Source organism: Argiope bruennichi, chromosome 1 (genome assembly GCF_947563725.1).
Source record: "Argiope bruennichi chromosome 1, qqArgBrue1.1, whole genome shotgun sequence".
Taxonomy (NCBI): Eukaryota; Metazoa; Arthropoda; class Arachnida; order Araneae; family Araneidae; genus Argiope; species Argiope bruennichi.
In genome coordinates, this window is record NC_079151.1 from 54,492,537 (window position 1) to 54,502,094 (window position 9,558).

Consider the following 9,558-nt stretch of genomic DNA (forward strand, 5'->3'; position numbering starts at 1 on the left):
TTCACTACTTTTAAAACAAATCATAACATTGAAATTAATATAAGATGAAAATTCTGCACAAGTTAGAGTTCCGAAGACCTCGTTTTACTTGAAAGTGTAATCTTTTCTTATCTAATCTAATATGTTGATATTTTATATATTTGAATATTTTTTCTCTATATTTAGGGCAACAAGACCGTCTTAATGACGTAATGTCTAATATTTAATCGCAACTTTATTACTCAATGTAGTGGCGTCGATCCCCCTTTTTTACCTATATAATAAAATAATATTAAAATAATAATATTTTAATATACAATAAATTTGAATATTAAAATTGGTGAACATTTGACCTGTATCATATGGCGGCATGGAATAAATCCATTTCATCATAAAATAGAATACGAAAAATAAAATTTCTGTCAAATCTGAATACGAATAAAAGTTGTCTGATGAAATTAGAAAAAAATATTCCTATCATCTCATTACTATAAACTAATTCCATAAAAATAAGACTTTAAAATACAATAGTACTTTTACAGATTTTTAATTGATCAAGTATTTGCTTATAAATATGAAATGATTCATGAACAAATACCAGATTCATTACAAAAAAAAATCTTTATCAAAAACGGGATTAATTTTAAAGCGAAAGCTTTTATTTGAAAATTATTTCAGAACAACTTATTTAAGGTAAACAGGCTAATCTGATTTATAAGCATATATTAATAAACAAAAAAAATCAGTATTCATCATTTTAAGAAAAATTCTCATTTTTTATCATTAAAAAACATCAATTATCTTTTAAAATTTTTAATTAAATGCTAATGAAACATTAGCCATAAAAATATAAAAGCCCTTTAAAAATAAGCTTTCATTCTCATATTGGTGGTTAATTATTATCAGAAAGTTTTTAAATATTATCCGTGATATAAAATTTTTGATTAAGATGGGGGGGGTTTCTTTTCATCGTGCACATTAAATTAACGAAAAAAACAAAAAGAAACCTTATTTCTTACTTTCATGGTAACAGCGTGTCAAAATTTCTTTCTAAGAAATTCTGTTCCAAAAGAAAGTTCAATTATTTTGCTGTCAATATTCAGTGTTAAATACGTTAACAAAAAGTGTTAACTGTTAATAAAAACTCTTAAGAAGCAAAATATGGAATTTTCTGAAATTGTTCTTTTCTTTGATAACTAACTAACTTTAGCACATATTGTTTTTTACATATTTAGCGAGGCTTATATCTTTGTTGTCTACGTCAATCTTGTGAAAGATTATTTTAGAACTTCCGTAATGGTTTAGTTAACAAAATTTCAGCTGAGAGAGTATTGAATATTAATATTTCTTTAAACGATGTTTTTTTTTTCGTTGGGTTGCGTGCCGAATTATTTTTATTTATTTATTTATTACTTACAGATATATCGACAATTTTAATAGAAAATATTCGGTTATTCAGAAAAGTCATGTATCCTATCTGTCAATCTGAGGAAACGATTGACTGATAGGTAAAACAAGTTGGTCCTTTTTAACTCTTTACCTTTTTTTTTTTTTTTTTTTGCAAAATTGTAATTTTTTTTTATTTAAAACGTTTTTATGAGAAGGAAAATAAATACATAATTAATGTGAGCGCACAATCATATTCTGGCTCATTAATTAAACAATGCTTTTTTTTCAAACTAATTAAGTAATTTTAGTGACAGAAACGTTGTTATTAGCCTGGTAGGTTCTTAATAACTCCAAGGATTTAAATTTCTACATTATTACTCCACATATTTAAATTTCTGATTACAGCAATGGGCTGATTTAAAAAGAATCTAAAATGACAAAAAACTACTGCTGCCTTAGAATTTATTTTACCGCCCACTTTCAATGACTACAAAATACTGAAATTTCAATAAAAATATATTGTATGTCATTGACTATTGCATATGTACCATCAAATGTATTGTATATCATTGGCTATTGCATATACACTATTATAATTATCTAATTTCTTTAATTTGGAATAATTCTATCTTCAGCTGGAAAAATTCGGGAAACAAACTTTAAAAAAAAACGTAATTACTTAATACTATGAGACACAACCTGGAAATATCTAAGATTCAGAAACTCATTTTAAATGAATAAAGAATAGTAATTCAATTTAATAATAGGAAGTATAGTTTTGACTTCATATAAATTGTTCAATCTTCCTTTAACTTATTTTCCTCTGACGTTTACTATATCTGAAAAAGTCTATTTAAGCGAATGGATCTGGTAAAATAACTTTTATTTGACTTCTAAAAGCTGCAAAACGTCATTAACAAGCGATAAAAATATGGATTTAATTAAACAAGTGTTCTTCAAACCTGTTATTGACCGCTATCAGCTCCATTAGTTTTTCGAACTCGCGAATAACGAGTTTTTATTCTGGTATCTTTAACGTAAACGGTCAAAATATACATATTTTTGAGAAATTGACCATGGATGATTCGAGATAAGTTATCTCCACCATTTCCACAACCTCCATTTCTAACTGAAATGAATTAAAAACATCATATTTAAATTTAAAAAAAAAAAAATTCGGATTCCATTTCGGAAAGAAGTTTGACAGCCTATATATACAATTAGAGGATTACATAACTCACTACCATTTCATTTAGTAAAGTCTAAAATAAGTTCAAAAAATCTTTTGGAAACTAGTTTAGAACTCCATTTAGGGATCATTCCTAACCATGTTCAATTATGTGAAAAGCTTGAAATTTAACTGAGAAATTAAAAATCGAAATTGCATGGTATGAAACATTTTTCAGTGTGTAAAAATAGTATAAATTCATGTATTGTCGATTGTATAACAATCATATTAATGTTCAATTTCATTTTGTTAGGAAATTTTAAAATAAAATTTGTAGATAAAATAAGATGAACGTTGACACAAGTAAAAAGTTGATTAAAAAGACGCCAACATACACAAACTCCATTGTTCTAAACACAAAGAGTAGTTACTAACAATACGTTACTTTTCATGAAGATGCTCACAGCACAGAAAAAAATGCAAGTAGATAAAGATTACAAAATAAGAATGTAATTCGATAATAGAAGCATCAGCAATATTCATTCAAAAGTTATTGAATATCATACCTAGAACTTCCAACTTCTAGCTGTTCAGGTTTACTGTAATTCAAAGCTAAACTTCAAGGGACGATTTGTTAATGGTTCTTTAAATTATAGTGGCGAAGATTCTAAAGCTTGGTAGAATAAACTCTGCTATTTACCAACTAAGCACTCTGCATCTAGAATTTCCTTCTATCATCTTGAAACCACATTTGTGTGCAAATCATCCAATGTCGCCAAATTCAGCTGTTTTTTTAACTACTAAATATCAACAAGCCCAAACCTGTAAAATTATCTTCCCATATAATGTTGTTGAAAAAATACCTTAACTTTCTTACAGTATTAAAAAATAAATGCAAAGCAATTTTATAAAACAGAAATAAAAAAAAAATTTACAAATCAAAATAGAGAAAATTTGAAACATATCCAAAACTATTTCATGATCAGGCCGAAATAGCAAGAAAGAGTAAATAAACCGACATTCCGTTTAAATGTAAAGAGTTTTTGCAATGATTGAAATTGAGTCTCCGCACGAAAGCATTTGATGTCCTTCGTGTGGCAACTGATGATCGTTTAACGACGTCACGAACGCCGTCTTCTTTAAAAGAATCTAAGTTTAAATCATTGAGTTTTCGGTCATATTTATTATTTTACTACATATTTTTTTTAAAAAAATTGCTCCATTTTCTTATAAGAGAATTTCAAATGTTCGATACGTACTTTCCCACTCTTTTTTTCCCCTGTATTACATGATTTAATACGCTATGCATGTTGATCCCTAGTGCTAACAAGATGAGAAGGTTTTATTTTGGTTTTGGTTTTTACTTCTATTAATCAATTCTTTCGTTTCTGATTTTTCCTTTTCTAGCTTTTAGCGGGTGAAAAGAATTATTTTTGAAGATAAAAAAGATTTTAAACATTTTATCCCTCCCCTTCATAAAAAGATGTAAATTTAAAAAAAAATGTATTAATTCTTACTTATAATAAAGATGAATGTATGTTTATATGTGTGTATCGGCGATCTACTGGTTAAACCGGTTTGTCCTAGATCTACCTACTTTGGTAAATATAATACTTTAAAGCGGAAAAATGTGCACTTAAGAGCAAATTTTTAAAATTTTCGATTGATTAAAAATGAAAAGACATTTTGGCGTTTTTCCGGATAATATCTGAACATATTATCGTTTAAAAATTATTTTCACATCGTCTTAAAATTCAAAATATTATTTTTTTTTCAGTGATCAATTTTTAATATATAAATTAAATTTCTATACTTTTAATAAATTTAAAAAAGATTTTACTATATTTTTCTACAATTTATTACCCACAAAAAATAAAAACAAAAGTTTATCCTCTCTAGCATGTTACGCTTACATGGGAAAAGTTAGCTTTTATAAGCGCAATGCTATCACCTTGATGAAAGTTCCCATTAAAAGATTAAAATCTTACTGCAGATTAATCCTAGATAATTGTAATTTTCAGCACAGGCTTGTAGGAAAGTAAATAAACATGAAACATGATATTTTTCAGAAAGATAACTGTAAAAAATGGGTTTCTGTGAACTTTTAATAATTATATATCCTTAATTCAATATTTCTGTAGCATTTAAGGTAAATATGGTTTCTATGCACAGCACGTCCATTATAATTAGGTCCATTATTTTATCAATAAATAGTCAGTATTAGGGATATTCATGTAATATGGAAATTGTTCTAAATATAGTAAAGAACACTATTTTATATAATTTGAGTTAATACACGTTCTGATAAATTAAGAATTTTATATTCTTATACAGACCCTCATCCTAAGTCATACTTAGTAAAATATTCTCGTACTAAGTTATTAGTAAATTAAAATAAGGAATATAAGTACTCGGAGTCATGCTTAGTAAAATATTCTTGAGACACTAACAATTTAAATAAAAAGAAAGATCCATTTATTATAATCAAAACCGAGTGAGTTCAGAATTTTTGAATATTATTATTCTATAAAAACTCGCGATTTTAACTCATTCTATTAACTTTCTTGAAAGAAGATATGCCAATCAATGCAGCTTAAAATTATGTAATTGTTGATTCCCTAAAATACAGATATTCAAAATTTCAAAATTTGATCAAATGCGATCGCATGATTAAATTATTCACAATAAAAATATATATAAGTTTAAGGGATTATTATTATTATTATTAGATTTTATTCTGTATTTATAAAATCTCCTATACTGAATACGCAATACTAAAGGAGGTTTATCAAATGAATGCTTGAAATGATCGGATTACTTCATGTTTAACAATTTAAAATATTTGTCAAATACAATTTTTTACAACAAATTATTTATTTATATATACTTAAATAAAATATTCATGTCCATTCCCAGAATAAATGCATTTCGAAATATTTTGCTCAAAAATAAATTAAAAAGTTATATCAATTGCATGTTATTCGACACATACTCAACAACATTATTTTAACTTCAAAATTAAACTTAAAAGTTAATTAAATAAGCTAATTTATTAAATAAGTTAAAGCTCTTAAGATGCCTCCTTTTTACGGAAATTACATACATATTAAAAATATGCTAATGGGTGGATAGTTATTGTTTCATTAGTAGATATATTATTACATAAAATGTAAAACCTATTAATAAGTGTATATGGGCATGTGGGTGTATGGGTAGATGTGAACATGTTGACTATCCTCAGGACAGATAATTTTACTTTCAGCAACCAAATTTGGGGTTTATATACTTCCGAGAAAGAAAAAAAAATTGAATTGTTTTAAAGAAATGTATTCAGAATTTTAACTAAACTTAATATAAATAATAGTCATCATATCTATGCTCGTATGTATGCACTTAAGGTCCATATCTACTCCTAAACGACTAAGTTGAATACAATCAAATTTTGCACATTTATTCTTAAGGCAAAAGAAAGAATACAGCTCACTTTTTAAAGTGCAAAGTTTAATTAAACATTCAATGAATTCGAAATAAACCGAAATTTTTCTATTTTCTAAAGAGACTTGGAACAAATCCTCTTACAAGAAATGGTTTAATATCATCTCTTAAAGTCAAACTTTACTATTTCAATATCAGTTTCATTTTTTCATAATATTTCTTTCAATTATTGTTCATTTCTTCAATTATTCTATTGTTTTATAATTTCAATATATTAAAAGGGATGTTAAACTTGAATTGCTCTTACTTTTTTAAATATTATAAAGCATAGTTTGCAGTTTTCATTTATATCAAAGTATTGATTTAAAAATGCCTAAATGTAAGCACAAGTCAATCGCTGAAATGGAAGCAAAGAATTTAAAGCATTTGAGAGCAAATGAAACAGATGGACATTCATAGAACCGCTTGAGGCTATGAGAAATTAACACTATTTTTCCTTTCTTCCAAAGAATTTTCAAAGTAATTAATCCAAAACAAGTAATATATAAAAAAAAAATTTTTAAGTCAATTCCCACTTAGGTCATTTTTTTTTATTTTAGTTACTTTTTATTAAATAATTACAATTAATATAAATATGTATATACATATGACATAAGTGGCAAAATAGAAAGCGAATTTCCTTGTCATCCCGGAGCTCGGCGACATGGCGACGGATTTGGCGATTTTGGCGACCAAATAGAAATTACTGGACAAATTTAATCTGGACTTTCAATTCTTATTGATTCTTTAGAAAATTTAATAAAAATTATTTTGAAATAAAAAAAATTGTAAGTAAATGTTTCTTTGCTGGGTAGCATTAAAACAGAATTATTCTATCCCTTATTATTTTTAAGTTTCTCTTCTATTTCAATGCATAGTCTTTAAAAGTGTTTATATACTTTAATATTTTATACGGAAAGAATCCCTGCCTCCAATATATTGAACGTGAAAAGATTTCAATGACGGAGAGCGGAGGACGCGTTAGCTAATTAAAATTAAAACGATGCTTCGGACTTTTTTCTTCTGAAATTTCCTAAAATAGAACTTCACAAAATTATTATTATTATTATTATTTTACGATTTTAAAGTGTTTTTAATACCTTTTTACGGATACCAATTTATCTGTCATGCAAATTCTCCTTAAATTTTGACAATTGTTTAAAAGTATTCTTCGTATAATTTTCGACAATAATTTTCGTTTTTTATAATTCATTATAAATTCGAATCGTTTTTATTATTTCATCAAATATTTAGTCTTTTGATTTTCTTCTATTATAGAACGTTAAAGCAGCAACATTTTTGATAATTATTTTTGCAGTGTATATGCGGAAGAAAAAAAAAAGATGTTCGAAGATAACCTTAATTAAGCACTTAAGATTTTAATGGCACTATGATTACTTGGAAATAGACTCTATTAAGAAGACTTATGTATATCAAACAGAACCACATGATTATTAAAACAACAGAGAATTAATGTTTATTATAATTTGATATTTAAATATAATTTGTTAGAGGAATCTTGTTCATTAAATTATATATAAGAAAATTGATTTAAATTGAGTATAACCAATATTTACAACAACCAGTTAGTCACAAATGGTAGCTGGTAACAAATATTATCAGCAAAAAATATATTAATAAATATAGGATGTTTATGCAATGTTGGTGATTTATCTATATCTCTTTTGTAGGAACATAATTGTGTAAAATATCTAAAGTTTTTAATTTAATTCAGCCTAATATTAGATTTTATAAGAAATATATTTTATATTTGAAATTTTCCTTTCTTTTTGACATATAACATATTTACGCAGTATCACTTAAATATGAGACAAATATTTTATAAAATTCATGAATTATTGTTCTTTTCTTCTCATCTAGAATTTTTCAAAAACCAAGCGATAATTTTTAGATAACCTAAAAAAATGTTATATGTATCTTTAATATATCAATATAAGTAAACAGCAAAAATAATTTTAAGACTCCCGTATTACTAAATATTTTTTGGAAACTACTAATTTAAAGGCTTGTAACGGCAAATAATAATTATTAATTTTTACATCATATATTATAAGTTTTTAAAGCATTGTTATAATTTTTAAAAGTTTTCCTTTAACTCATTGCAATAATATTTTTGGCTATTAACTGTAAATATAACCTGATTTGTTGTGAAAAACATGCTGGCGCGCGGATTGATTCTGACATTGCTGTGGTAATCTGTAAGACATCGGAGTCAGAAATTTACAAAATAAACAACTTGGAATTTAGCTAAAAAATAGTGGTGGAAATTATTTTTATTGTAATTTATATTGATTCTATCAATTAAGTTATTGAATCTCAATAGTAACTAATTCAACATGGCAGTAACATCTCTTAATAGGCCCCAAATCTTTCACTTTTTTTCATATCATGTTTCATACATCAATTTTCTACATAAATCGAGCTAAAACGCTATTTTTTTGTTCCTTCTAGAAGTGCAAACTAATAAGCTAAATTAAAAGTAATCAAAATATAAGAAAGAGAAATATTTAAATTAGATTTATTTTATCTTATGAAAAAAAGTTTCTTTTAACTTGAAAATTGTTTTGAAATTTTCTGCTTCTTAAAAATTGATAAGTGTTGCTCAGCTGCATTCTAATGTTCAATATAGATTGAAACTCAACATTGACTGCCTTCATATTCTAAATTATAAACATATATTTATGTTGCCATTCACATTATTTAACTAAATTTTGAATTATTCTTTCAAAATTATTTGATTTCTGAAAACTTAGCTCTTTGAGTTTTTAAAAATCGTTTGGTTCAATTTATAATTTTCCGAGAAACTCTGATAGACATGATTCAAAGGATTTTATCATTTTAAATTAATAAATTTGAAATAGATAGAAAAATTTAGTGAACTGCAATTATCTATCTAATTAATTATAGAATCATTTATGGAACTCATTTGGTATGATAACTTTAACCTTCACTACAGATATTGATCACGTTACAAGTTTTGCTCACATTTAGTTAAGAACAAAAAAGCTAAATGAAGTTCAATCAATTAAATAATTCATTTTTCATTAAATGAGAATATTAAAAATATTTGTAATTGAATAATAAATGCTGAGCAGAGGCTGGATGTATATCGTATTCAAAAAATTATTTGTTTATAATTTATTAAAATATAAAAAGAACTACATATCTAATAATCATGATATCATCTAAATAGAGTTTGAATATAGATATTTTAAGGATTAATGTTTCATCTCAGTATCATATCATAAAATATTTTTCATGTTAGAATTTATCTAATTCACCCACAAAATGAGCCTTTTCTTTTTTAAATTTCGCGTTGAAATATACTCCATCGAAGAAGAACATTCAGTCGTAAATATTTCATTGTGCCGATTTATTACTTTTTATTTTTCATCCCAATGAAATAATTATAATAAAAAACATATTTTAAAAATTATGGATATATAACAAAAATATTTTTGAAAAAAATTCCAACATTTATATAAGGATGAAGTTTAAATTTCAACGAATGAGCCATTTTCTTTTGA